Genomic DNA, 12,634 nt, shown 5'->3' with positions numbered 1-12,634 from the left:
TCCACCGTGACAAAAGTATGTATTGTCTGAAAGTCCAAAACATCTGAGAATTAATTTTCACTTCATCTTCAGAGAACACTTTCTTTTTAAAATCTTTGCTGCCCCATGTGAGGATCGAACACGCGATCTTCAGATTATGAGACTGACGCGCTACCTACTGCGCTAACGAAGCACATTTAATAAAAAAATCGAAAGAAAAAATATCGATACCGACCTTCACTTTTTGACAGTGACGTTGTAAGCACCGTGCCAAAAGGTATGGTCTGAAAAACCACAACACCTGAGAAAAAAACAATGATTTCATTCTAAAGTAAAACAATTTGATATCGACCTTAAGATGTGGTTTCCACCGTGACAAAAGTATGTATTGTCTGAAAGTCCAAAACCAGTGAGAATTAATTTTCACCTTCAGACAACACTGTCTTTCTATAAGCTTTGCTGCCCCGTGTGAGGATGGAACTCACGACCTTCAGATTATGAGACTGACGCACTGCCTGCTGCGCCAACGAGGCACTTTTAAACATTGAGCGTAAAGAAAACATATCGATAACGACCTTCAGATTTTGACAGTGACGTTGTAAGCACCGTGCCAAAATGTATGGTCTGAAAGTCCACATCACCTGAGAAAAAAACAATGATTTCATTCTAAAGTAAAAAATATAGATATGGATTCCGACCTTCAGATTTTGACAGTGACGTTGTAAGCACCGTGACAAAAGTATGTATCGTCTGAACGTCCAATACCACTGAGAATTAATTTTCACTTCATCTTCAGAAAACAGTGTTTTTTAAAAGCTTTGCTGCCCCGTGTGAGGATCGAACTCACGACCTTCAGATTATGAGACTGACGCGCTGCCTGCTGCGCCAACGAGGCACGTTTAAACATTAAGCGTAAAGAAAAATATCGATAACGACTTTCACTTTTTGACAGTGACGTTGTAAGCACCGTGCCAAAATGTATGGTCTGAAAAACCACAACACCTGAGAAAAAAACAATGATTTCATTCTAAAGTAAAAAATATAGATATCGACCTTAAGATGTGGTATCCACTGTGACAAAAGTATGTATTGTCTGGAAGTCCAAAACCACTGAGAATTAATTTTCACTTCATCTTCAGACAACACTTTCTTATTAACAGCATTGCTGCCCCGTGTGAGGATCGAACTCACGACCTTCAGATTATGAGACTGAGGCGCTACCTACTGTGCTAACGAGGCACATCTAATCAACAATTCGAAAGAAAAAATTATCAATACCGACCTTCACTTTTTGACAGTGACATTGTAAGCACCGTGCCAAAAGGTATGGTCTGAAAAACCACAACACCTGAGAAAAAACAATGATTTCATTCTAAAGTAAAACAATTTGATATCGACCTTAAGATGTGGTTTCCACCGTGACAAAAGTATGTATTGTCTGAAAGTCCAAAACCAGTGAGAATTAATTTTCACCTTCAGACAACACTGTCTTTCTATAAGCTTTGCTGCCCCGTGTGAGGATCGAACTCACGACCTTCAGATTATGAGACTGACGCACTGCCTGCTGCGCCAACGAGGCAGTTTTAAACATTGAGCGTAAAGAAAAAATATCGATAACGACTGTTACGTTCCCCAGTTTCTGTTGTGGTTTGTGTATTATCATGTATGTATTTCAGGAGATGGATTCCTGAAGTTATCAACGAGCAGCTGATTGAGCAATCAACATTGATTGTTTGGAGAGCTGACCCCGCCCCCCCTCATCAGGACGCAGCTGTCTCCAATTACTAACTTCTTCTGAAGCTATATAAGCCCCAGTTCTGTTGCTCAGAAGGGAGATGATTGCTGAGAGACAAGGCTAATGGCTGAGGGTTATAGCATGTTGGTTGTTTCCAAGAATTTTGGTATGTACTGTGTCCGTTGTTGCTGAGGGAGCTGATTGGTTGTGTGTGTCAATAGGATGCAGTGTTTTGATTATTGACTTACATTTGTGTAATTCTGTTTCATTTGTTCCCAGGGGGGAAGGGGAAGGCACCTAGGGAGTGTTTAGGCAAGAGGCCCGCGGGCATACATATACCCGTAGTAGTTTGCTGTCTATGCACACTAGGAAAGACCTGGGCGGACCATCCCCTGTATTTTGGTTAGTGCACCAGGTGGTGCTAGATAGGTAAGTAGTGGGTAGTCAGGTAAGGTAGGAGAGGGGGCTTTGATATTTACTTTCTTTGCTTTGGTTCCGTCCAGCCCCTTTTTCCCAAACCTTACCACGTGAAGGAATAAATTCCCTGTTAACGGTATTCTCTGCCTATTCGTCATACTTGTTCACACCTACACTTCCCTACCTTATTCACAACAAGGAGAGTTAAGTTGTAGCAGGGTGTTGCGTTCCCTCTTTCTAGAGGCGTGCGTAACATAATGGGGGCTCATCCGGGATCCCATTAAAACCCCCCGGACCCTGCTGCACTGAGCTTTCTGTGATTTGTGAGTAAAGGGTGACTAGTTTAGTTTGTGGTTAGTTCAGTGTTGAGCGTCATAGCATTAGCTATTTGTTGGCTCTTGTGTTTGGTGTAGTAGTTTACAATGGCTACTTTTGATGTACAATCCTTTTTGGATAACCCGTCGTGGGAGGTGTTTAATAAGTGTCGTAAAAGTGATTTAATGACCTTGGCTGACCATTATTCATTGTCTATTTCGCACAATTTAGTTAAGGCGGAGGTTAAGAAACTAGTGTTAAATGTATTGTTAGAAGAGGAGGTGCTTGAGTTACCGCTGCCTGAACCTACTACCCCTGTAGGGGATGTTGCTGCTCCTGTAAGCCCGTCGGTTTCTGAGACCGAAGGCGAGGCTAAAGCTCCAGCCACATTGCCCCGTTTTGATCCGCTCTCCCCACTGTCAACTGGTGATGCCAGAAGGGATGTCCGTTCTATACAGTTTCAACTGGAAGCGGAAGAGAGAGCCCAAATTAGGCGAGAAAATCTCCAGTTAGAAATCTGTAAAATAGAGGCTGAAAAAGAAAGAGAACAGCGGCAGTTGGAAATCTGTAAAATAGAGGCTGAAAAAGAAAGAGAACAGCGGCAGATGGATTTGAAAATGCGCCAAATGGAATTGGAGGCAGAGACATCGAGGCTAGCCTTTGTTCCTACTGTGCCTGTTAGTGAGTCGTCCTCACCAGCTGGAGTTTCCAACACGTTTGACATTAGTAGGCAGATTGCCTTAGTACCTTTGTTTAGAGAATCAGAGGTTGACTCCTATTTTTGTGTGTTTGAACGTATAGCCGTAGCCTTGAAATGGCCTGAAGAAGTATGGTGCTTATTACTTCAGTGTAAATTAACTGGAAAAGCCCAAGAGGTTTTATCAGCGCTACCTTTGGAAGATAGTTTGAACTATGAAGTGGTCAAAGCTACCGTTCTTCGTGCTTATGAGCTTGTGCCTGAGGCATACCGACAGAGATTTAGGTCTCATAGAAAGTCTCCTAGTAAGACTTATGTGGAATTTGCTAGAGACAAGGGAAATCTGTTTGATAAATGGCATGCTGCTAGTAAGGTAACTGATTTCAACTCTCTCCGGGAGTTAATTTTGTTGGAAGAGTTTAAAAATTGCTTACCCGAACGCATTGTAGTATACCTAAATGAACAGAAAGTATCCTCCCTGTCAGAAGCGTCTGTGTTGGCAGACGAGTTTGTATTGACGCACAAGAGTGTGTTTTCGGCTCATACTGAGAGTAGAGCTACTGAGTTGCCTACTTTTAGTCCCAGTCGGCCCACAGTATATCAAGCACGCCAGAAAAATGAGCGTCCCTGTTTCTATTGTCATAAAGTGGGACATGTGATTAATGATTGCTTCCTACTAAAACGCAAACAAGGGATGCCTTTTCGTGCCAAGCCGCCAACAGGTGTTGGGCTAATTCGTACTGTTGTGAGGTCTGAAACAAAACAGGTGCCTCAGGGTAACTGTAGTTTGAAAGTCTCAGTACCCGACCGCAGTTACGAACCGTTCATTTTTGAGGGGTTTGTGTCCATAGCGAATGACGAAGCATCTCAGCGTCCTGTTAAAATCCTTAGAGATACAGGGGCGGCGCAGTCATTTATATTGGTTGATGTGTTGCCCTTATCCGACAATACATACTGTGGTTCCAGTGTGTTAGTTCAGGGTATTGAAATGGGTTTTGTCCCAGTGCCGTTGCACTTTGTGAATGTACACTCTGAGTTAATCAGTGGAATATTCAGAGTAGGGGTACGTCCTAAGTTGCCAGTAAAAGGTGTGACCTTTATAATGGGTAACGATATTGCTGGAGGAAAGGTAGTACCCGTATTGGAAGTGTTGGATAAAAGTGACCACTCTCTCTCCAATGAGTTGGCACAGAGTTATCCCCATGTGTTCCCCGCTTGTGCTGTCACTCGTGCTCAGGCAAGACAAATGGGTGACGTGATAGATTTGTCAAAAACTGTTTTGTTTAAAGAAGTTGATCAAGAGGATGGGTTGTGTACTACCTCTAAGAAGCTGATCACCTCTGACAAACAGCCCAGGGGAAGTGAAATCGCGCCCCAATTACATGACATTCTTTTGACTGTCACCCCCGAGAAGGTGATTGAATGTCAAAAGGGAGACATCAGTCTTCGCAAGTGTTTTGCTTCGGTAACTTCCATTGAGGAAGCTAAAACTAAAGAGACTGCCTACTTTATGGAAGCAGGAGTTTTGATGCGTAAATGGGCAGCTCATGACACCGTTAGTGACTGGAGTGAAGTGTGTCAAGTGGTTGTTCCTACACCATTCCGACAGCAGGTGCTGTCACTCGCCCATGACCAGGCGTGGTCCGGACACTTAGGGATCACGAAGACTTATAACCGAGTCCTTCGACATTTTTTTGGCCAGGTTTGAAGTCTGACGTTGTCCAATTCTGTAAGACATGCCACGTATGTCAACTCACTGGGAAAGCGAATCAAACAGTTCCACGTGCGCCGCTCTGCCCGATTCCTGTGGTGGGGGAACCGTTTGAAAAAGTGATAATTGATTGTGTAGGTCCATTGCCGAAAACCAGGTCAGGTAACCAGTTCTTACTAACAATAATGTGCAGTGCTACTCGATACCCAGAGGCTATTCCTCTACGGACAATAACGGCTAAGACTGTGGTGAAGGCATTAGTGAAGTTCTTCTCTACGTTTGGACTCCCTAAAGTAATCCAAACTGACCAGGGATCCAACTTTATGTCAAAGCTGTTCTCTAGTGTGTTAAAGACGCTGTGTATTTCCCATCAGGTCTCCAGTCCGTATCATCCAGAGAGTCAAGGGGCTCTCGAACGCTGGCATCAGACGCTGAAGGCAATGCTACGCAAGTATTGCATGGATACCAGTACTGATTGGGATGAGGGGGTGCCCTTTGTCTTATTTGCTATTAGGGAAACAATCCAAGAGTCCTTAGGGTTCAGCCCTGCTGACCTTGTGTTTGGACACACCCCACGGGGTCCGCTAAAGGTTTTGAAGGAGCATATCTTATCTCCTACACCCAGTAGCGCCCCTAAAAATGTGTTGGATTATGTCAGTAAGATACGGGAGAGACTGCACGCTGCAGGTGCATTAGCCCAAAAGTCTCTCTCCTCTACTCAAAAACGCATGAAGTTGCATTATGACAAAAAGGCTGTTGGCCGTTCTTTTGCACCAGGTGATCAAGTTTTAGTTTTGTTGCCAATCCCTGGCTCATCTCTGTCAGCACGTTTTTCTGGACCATATCTTGTGGAAAAGAAACTCAGTGACACCAATTATGTGATAAAGACCCCAGATCGGAGGCGTTCTTCCCGAATGTGTCATGTTAACATGCTGAAAGCATATTATATGCGTGATTCTCCCAACAGCTCCTCAAGAAAGCCTGTCCAGCCCGCCGTTTCCAGTGTGGCTGCGGTGGTGCTGAAGCCTGGCTGGTATCTAGAGGAGGATAAGGAGGATGGGTTGGAGTTACGCCATACGTTACAGCAGTGTGAACGCTTATGTAATTCAGAGATGCTGAAAAAGTTACCATCTCAAATGGAACATTTGGATAAAGACCAAACTAAGGATCTTGTCTTATTGATAAACAGTTTTCTCACTGTGTTTCAGGATGTTCCAAGTCGCACGTCCATCTTGGAACATGACGTGGATGTGGGGGACGCTGTTCCTATAAGTCAGCATCCGTACCGGGTTAATGCAAAGAAAAGGGAGGTAATGAAAAGTGAGGTAGCTTATTTATTACAGAATGACATGGCAAAACCCAGTAACAGCTCCTGGAGTTCCCCGTGTATTCTTGTTCCTAAGCCTGACGGTACGTCTCGCTTATGTACGGATTATCGTCGAGTAAATGCCGTTACAAAGACTGATTCTTTTCCTCTACCTCGCTTAGATGACTGCATTGATAGAATTGGCTCTGCTGCTTACGTTAGTAAATTAGATTTGCTAAAAGGTTATTGGCAGGTGCCTTTGACCTCTCGAGCTTCTGACATCTCGGCTTTCGTTACGCCAGATAACTTCGTACAATATTCTGTGATGCCCTTTGGAATGTGTAATGCACCTGCTACTTTTCAGCGGTTAGTTAACATTGTTTTTGCCGATGTACCAAATTGTACTGCTTATCTTGACGATGTGGTAATACATTCGTCTACTTGGTCTGATCATTTCGCCACCTTGAAAAGTGTGTTTCAGCGGTTGGCGAATGCTTCTTTAACCCTCAATTTGGCCAAGTGTGAGTTTGGGAAGGCTACAGTGACTTACTTGGGGAAACAAGTGGGACGAGGTCAAGTGCGCCCAGTAACTGGCAAAGTGGAAGCAATTGTTGCTTTTCCTGCTCCCACGACTCGCCGCCAGTTGCGCAGATTCCTGGGGATGGTAGGTTACTATCGTACTTTCTGTAAGAATTTCTCGACGGTAGTAGCTCCCCTTTCATCTCTGCTTAGTCCGACGGTACCATTTAAGTGGTCCCAGGACTGTAACTATGCTTTTGAGTCCGCTAAAGCGCTATTTTGTAGTGCCCCAGTGCTTGCCGCCCCCAACTTTGACAAACCTTTTAAGTTGGAGGTAGACGCTAGTATAGTGGGGGTGGGTGCGGTTCTCTTGCAGGAAGATGAAGATGGACTGGACCGACCCGTCAGTTTCTTCTCCCGTAAGTTCAACTCGTGTCAGTCAAGGTACTCCACAATTGAACAGGAAACGCTGGCTTTATTGCTAGCATTACAGTTCTTTGAGGTATATGTGGGTTCCAGTGCCTTGCCTGTAATGGTCTTCACGGACCATAATCCTTTGGTGTTCTTAAAGCAAATGTACAATCAGAACCGCCGCCTTATGCGGTGGGCTCTGATTGTACAAGGATATAATGTACAGATAGCCTATGTGAAGGGCTCGGCAAATGTGGTTGCCGACGCTCTATCACGGGTTTAGTAACTGGGGAAGCGTTGATTTTTGTTATTGCAAACTGTATGTTTGCATTTTTTGTGTTGGGCGTGTTACGTTCCCCAGTTTCTGTTGTGGTTTGTGTATTATCATGTATGTATTTCAGGAGATGGATTCCTGAAGTTATCAACGAGCAGCTGATTGAGCAATCAACATTGATTGTTTGGAGAGCTGACCCCGCCCCCCCTCATCAGGACGCAGCTGTCTCCAATTACTAACTTCTTCTGAAGCTATATAAGCCCCAGTTCTGTTGCTCAGAAGGGAGATGATTGCTGAGAGACAAGGCTAATGGCTGAGGGTTATAGCATGTTGGTTGTTTCCAAGAATTTTGGTATGTACTGTGTCCGTTGTTGCTGAGGGAGCTGATTGGTTGTGTGTGTCAATAGGATGCAGTGTTTTGATTATTGACTTACATTTGTGTAATTCTGTTTCATTTGTTCCCAGGGGGGAAGGGGAAGGCACCTAGGGAGTGTTTAGGCAAGAGGCCCGCGGGCATACATATACCCGTAGTAGTTTGCTGTCTATGCACACTAGGAAAGACCTGGGCGGACCATCCCCTGTATTTTGGTTAGTGCACCAGGTGGTGCTAGATAGGTAAGTAGTGGGTAGTCAGGTAAGGTAGGAGAGGGGGCTTTGATATTTACTTTCTTTGCTTTGGTTCCGTCCAGCCCCTTTTTCCCAAACCTTACCACGTGAAGGAATAAATTCCCTGTTAACGGTATTCTCTGCCTATTCGTCATACTTGTTCACACCTACACTTCCCTACCTTATTCACAACAAGGAGAGTTAAGTTGTAGCAGGGTGTTGCGTTCCCTCTTTCTAGAGGCGTGCGTAACAACGACCTTCAGATTTTGACAGTGACGTTGTAAGCACCGTGCCAAAATGTATGGTCTGAAAGTCCACAATACCTGAGAAAAAAACTATGATTTCATTCTAAAGTAAAAAATATAGATATATACCTTAAGATGTGGTATCCACCGTGACAAAAGTATGTATTGTCTGGAAGTCCAAAACCACTGAGAATTAATTTTCACTTCATCTTCAGACAACACTTTCTTATTAACAGCATTGCTGCCCCGTGTGAGGATCGAACTCACGACCTTCAGATTATGAGACTGAGGCGCTACCTACTGTGCTAACGAGGCACATCTAATCAACAATACGAAAGAAAAAATTATCAATTACCTTCACTTTTTGACAGTGACGTTGTAAGCACCGTGCCAAAAGGTATGGTCTGAAAAACCACAACACCTGAGAAAAAAACAATGATTTCATTCTAAAGTAAAACAATTTGATATCGACCTTAAGATGTGGTTTCCACCGTGACAAAAGTATGTATTGTCTGAAAGTCCAAAACCACTGAGAATTAATTTTCACCTTCAGACAACACTGTCTTTCTATAAGCTTTGCTGCCCCGTGTGAGGATCGAACTCACGACCTTCAGATTATGAGACTGACGCGCTGCCTGCTGCGCCAACGAGGCACTTTTAAACATTGAGCGTAAAGAAAAATATCGATAACGACCTTCAGATTTTGACAGTAACGTTGTAAGCACCGTGCCAAAATGTATGGTCTGAAAGTCCACATCACCTGAGAAAAAAACAATGATTTCATTCTAAAGTAAAAAATATAGATATCGACCTTAAGATGTGGTATCCACTGTGACAAAAGTATGTATTGTCTGAAAGTCCAAAACCACTGAGAATTTATTTTCACCATCAGACAACAGTCTTTTTATAAGCTTTGCTGCCCCGTGTGAGAATCGAACTCACGACCTTCAGATTATGAGACTGACGCGCTGCATGCTGCACCAACGTGGCACATTAAAGCATTAAGTGTAAGAAAAAATATAGATACCGACCTTCAGATTTTGACAGTGACGTTGTAAGCACCGTGCCAAAATGTATGGTCTGAAAGTCCAAAACATCTGAGAATTAATTGTCACTTATTCTTCAGACAACACTTTCTTTTTAAAATCTTTGCTGCCCCGTGTGAGGATCTAACTCAAGACCTTCAGATTATGAGACTGACGCGCTGCATGCTGCACCAACGTGGCACATTAAAGCATTAAGTGTAAGAAAAAATATAGATACCGACCTTCAGATTTTGACAGTGACGTTGTAAGCACCGTGCCAAAATGTATGGTCTGAAAGTCCACAACACCGAAGAAAAAAACAATGATTTCATTCTAAAGTAAAAAATATAGATATGGATACCGACCTTCAGATTTTGACAGTGACGTTGTAAGCACCGTGACAAAAGTATGTATCGTCTGAACGTCCAATTCCACTGAGAATTAATTTTCACTTCATCTTCAGAAAACACTGTTTTTTTAAAAGCTTTGCTGCCCCGTGTGAGGATCGAACTCACGACCTTCAGATTATGAGACTGACGCGCTGCCTGCTGCGCCAACGAGGCACTTTTAAACATTAAGCGTAAAGAAAAAATATCGATAACGACTTTCACTTTTTGACAGTGACGTTGTAAGCACCGTGCCAAAATGTATGGTCTGAAAAACCACAACACCTGAGAAAAAAACAATGATTTCATTCTAAAGTAAAAAATATAGATATCGACCTTAAGATGTGGTATCCACTGTGACAAAAGTATATATTGTCTGGAAGTGCAAAACCACTGAGAATTAATTTTCACTTCATCTTCAGACAACACTTTCTTATTAAAAGCTTTGCTGCCCTGTGTGAGGATCGAACTCACGACCTTCAGATTATGAGACTGACGCGCTACCTACTGCGCTAACGAGGCACATCTAATCAACAAATCGAAAGAAAAAATTATCAATACCGACCTTCACTTTTTGACAGTGACGTTGTAAGCACCGTGCCAAAATGTATGGTCTGAAAAACCACAACACCTGAGAAAAAAACAATGATTTCATTCTAAAGTAAAACAATTTGATATCGACCTTAAGATGTGGTTTAAACCGTGACAAAAGTATGTATTGTCTGAAAGTCCAAAACCACTGAGAATTAATTTTCACCTTCAGACAACACTGTCTTTTTATAAGGTTTGCTGCCCCGTGTGAGGATCGAACTCACAACCTTCAGCTTATGAGACTGACACGCTACCTACTTCGCTAACGAAGCACATTTAATCAACAAATCGAAAGAAAAAATTAGCGATACCGACCTTCACTTTTTGACAGTGACGTTGTACGCACCGTGCCAAAATGTATGGTCTGAAAGTCCACAATACCTGAGAAAAAAACTATGATTTCATTCTAAAGTAAAAAATATAGATATCGACCTTAAGATGTGGTATCCACCGTGACAAAAGTATGTATTGTCTGAAAGTCCAAAACATCTTAGAATTAATTTTCACTTCATCTTCAGAGAACACTTTCTTTTTAAATCTTTGCTGCCCCATGTGAGGATCGAACACGCGAGCTTCAGATTATGAGACTGACGCGCTACCTACTGCGCTAACGAAGCACATTTAATAAACAAATCGAAAGAAAAAAATATCGATACCGACCTTCACTTTTTGACAGTGACGTTGTAAGCACCGTGCCAAAATGTATGGTCTGAAAAACCACAACACCTGAGAAAAAAACAATGATTTCATTCTAAAGTAAAACAATTTGATATCGACCTTAAGATGTGGTTTCCACCGTGACAAAAGTATGTATTGTGTGAAAGTCCAAAACCACTGAGAATTAATTTTCACATTCAGACAACACTCTCTTTTTATAAGCTTTGCTGCCCCGTGTGAGGATCGAAAACATGACCTTCAGATTATGAGACTGACGCGGTGCCTGCTGCGCCAACGAGGCACTTTTAATAATTAAGCGTAAAGAAAAAATATTGATAACGACCTTCAGATTTTGACAGTGACGTTGTAAGCACCGTGCCAAAATGTATGGTCTGAAAGTCCACATCACATGAGAAAAAAACAATGATTTCATTCTAAAGGATAAAATATAGATATGGATACCGACCTTCAGATTTTGACAGTGACGTTGTAAGCATCGTGACAAAAGTATGTATCGTCTGAACGTCCAATACCACTGAGAATTAATTTTCACTTCATCTTCAGAAAACACTGTTTTTTTTAAAAGTTTTGCTGCCCCGTGTGAGGATCGAACTCACTACCTTCAGATTTTGAGACTGACGCGCTGCCTGCTGCGCCAACGAGGCACTTTTAAACATTAAGCGTAAAGAAAAAATATCGATAACGACCTTCACTTTTTGACAGTGACGTTGTAAGCACCGTGCCAAAATGTATGGTCTGAAAAACCACAACACCTGAGAAAAAAACAATGATTTCATTCTAAAGTAAAACAATTTGATATCGACCTTAAGATGTGGTTTCCACCGTGACAAAAGTATGTATTGTCTGAAAGTCCAAAACCACTGAGAATTAATTTTCACCTTCAGACAACACTGTCTTTTTATAAGCTTTGCTACCCCGTGTGAGGATCGAACTCACGACCTTCAGATTATGAGACTGACGCGCTGCCTGCTGCGCCAACGAGGCACATTTAAACGTTAAGTGTAAAGAAAAAATATCGATAACGACCTTCAGATTTTGACAGTAACGTTGTAAGCACCGTGCCAAAATGTATGGTCTGAAAGTCCACATCACCTGAGAAAAAAACAATGATTTCATTCTAAAGTAAAAAATATAGATATCGACCTTAAGATGTGGTATCCACTGTGACAAAAGTATGTATTGTCTGAAAGTCCAAAACCACTGAGAATTTATTTTCACCATCAGACAACAGTCTTTTTATAAGCTTTGCTGCCCCGTGTGAGAATCGAACTCACGACCTTCAAATTACGAGACTGACGCGCTGCCTGCTGCACCAACGAGGCACATTAAATCGTTAAGTGTAAGAAAAATATCGATACCGACCTTCAGATTTTGACACTGACGTTGTAAGCACCGTGCCAAAATGTATGGTCTGAAAGTCCACAACACCTGAGAAAAAAACTATGATTTCATTCGAAAGTAAGAAATATAGATATCGACCTTAAGATGTGGTATCCACCGAAACAAAAGTATGTATTGTCTGAAAGTCCAAAACATCTGAGAATTAATTGTCACTTATTCTTCAGACAACACTTTCTTTTTAAAATCTTTGCTGCCCCGTGTGAGGATCTAACTCACGACCTTCAGATTATGAGACTGACGCGCTGCATGCTGCACCAACGAGGCACATTAAAGCATTAAGTGTAAGAAAAAATATAGATACCGACCTTCAGATTTTGACAGTGACGTTGTAAGCACCG

The 12,634-nt window shown here is 42.4% G+C and overlaps 6 non-coding genes across 6 annotated transcripts; all 6 read right to left on the bottom strand.

The window, feature by feature from the left end:
• Window positions 1–801: 801 nt before the first annotated feature.
• trnam-cau (transfer RNA methionine (anticodon CAU)) lies at window positions 802–874 on the bottom strand. The gene has a single exon. It is a non-coding gene; the product is annotated as a tRNA-Met (tRNA).
• A 7,921-nt stretch (window positions 875–8,795) lies between these two features.
• Window positions 8,796–8,868, bottom strand: trnam-cau (transfer RNA methionine (anticodon CAU)). Its single transcript has one exon. It is a non-coding gene; the product is annotated as a tRNA-Met (tRNA).
• Window positions 8,869–9,730: 862 nt separating this feature from the next.
• trnam-cau (transfer RNA methionine (anticodon CAU)) lies at window positions 9,731–9,803 on the bottom strand. Its single transcript has one exon. It is a non-coding gene; the product is annotated as a tRNA-Met (tRNA).
• Window positions 9,804–10,075: 272 nt separating this feature from the next.
• On the bottom strand, window positions 10,076–10,148 carry trnam-cau (transfer RNA methionine (anticodon CAU)). The gene has a single exon. It is a non-coding gene; the product is annotated as a tRNA-Met (tRNA).
• Window positions 10,149–11,466: 1,318 nt separating this feature from the next.
• trnal-caa (transfer RNA leucine (anticodon CAA)) lies at window positions 11,467–11,539 on the bottom strand. The gene has a single exon. It is a non-coding gene; the product is annotated as a tRNA-Leu (tRNA).
• Window positions 11,540–12,144: 605 nt separating this feature from the next.
• trnat-cgu (transfer RNA threonine (anticodon CGU)) lies at window positions 12,145–12,217 on the bottom strand. The gene has a single exon. It is a non-coding gene; the product is annotated as a tRNA-Thr (tRNA).
• Between the last annotated feature and the right edge of the window lie 417 nt (window positions 12,218–12,634).

The sequence above is a fragment of the Salmo salar genome, chromosome ssa02 (assembly GCF_905237065.1).
Source record: "Salmo salar chromosome ssa02, Ssal_v3.1, whole genome shotgun sequence".
NCBI classification, from domain to species: Eukaryota; Metazoa; Chordata; class Actinopteri; order Salmoniformes; family Salmonidae; genus Salmo; species Salmo salar.
Note: the sequence above shows the minus strand (reverse complement) of the source record. Positions and strands in the feature narration are given on the sequence as shown.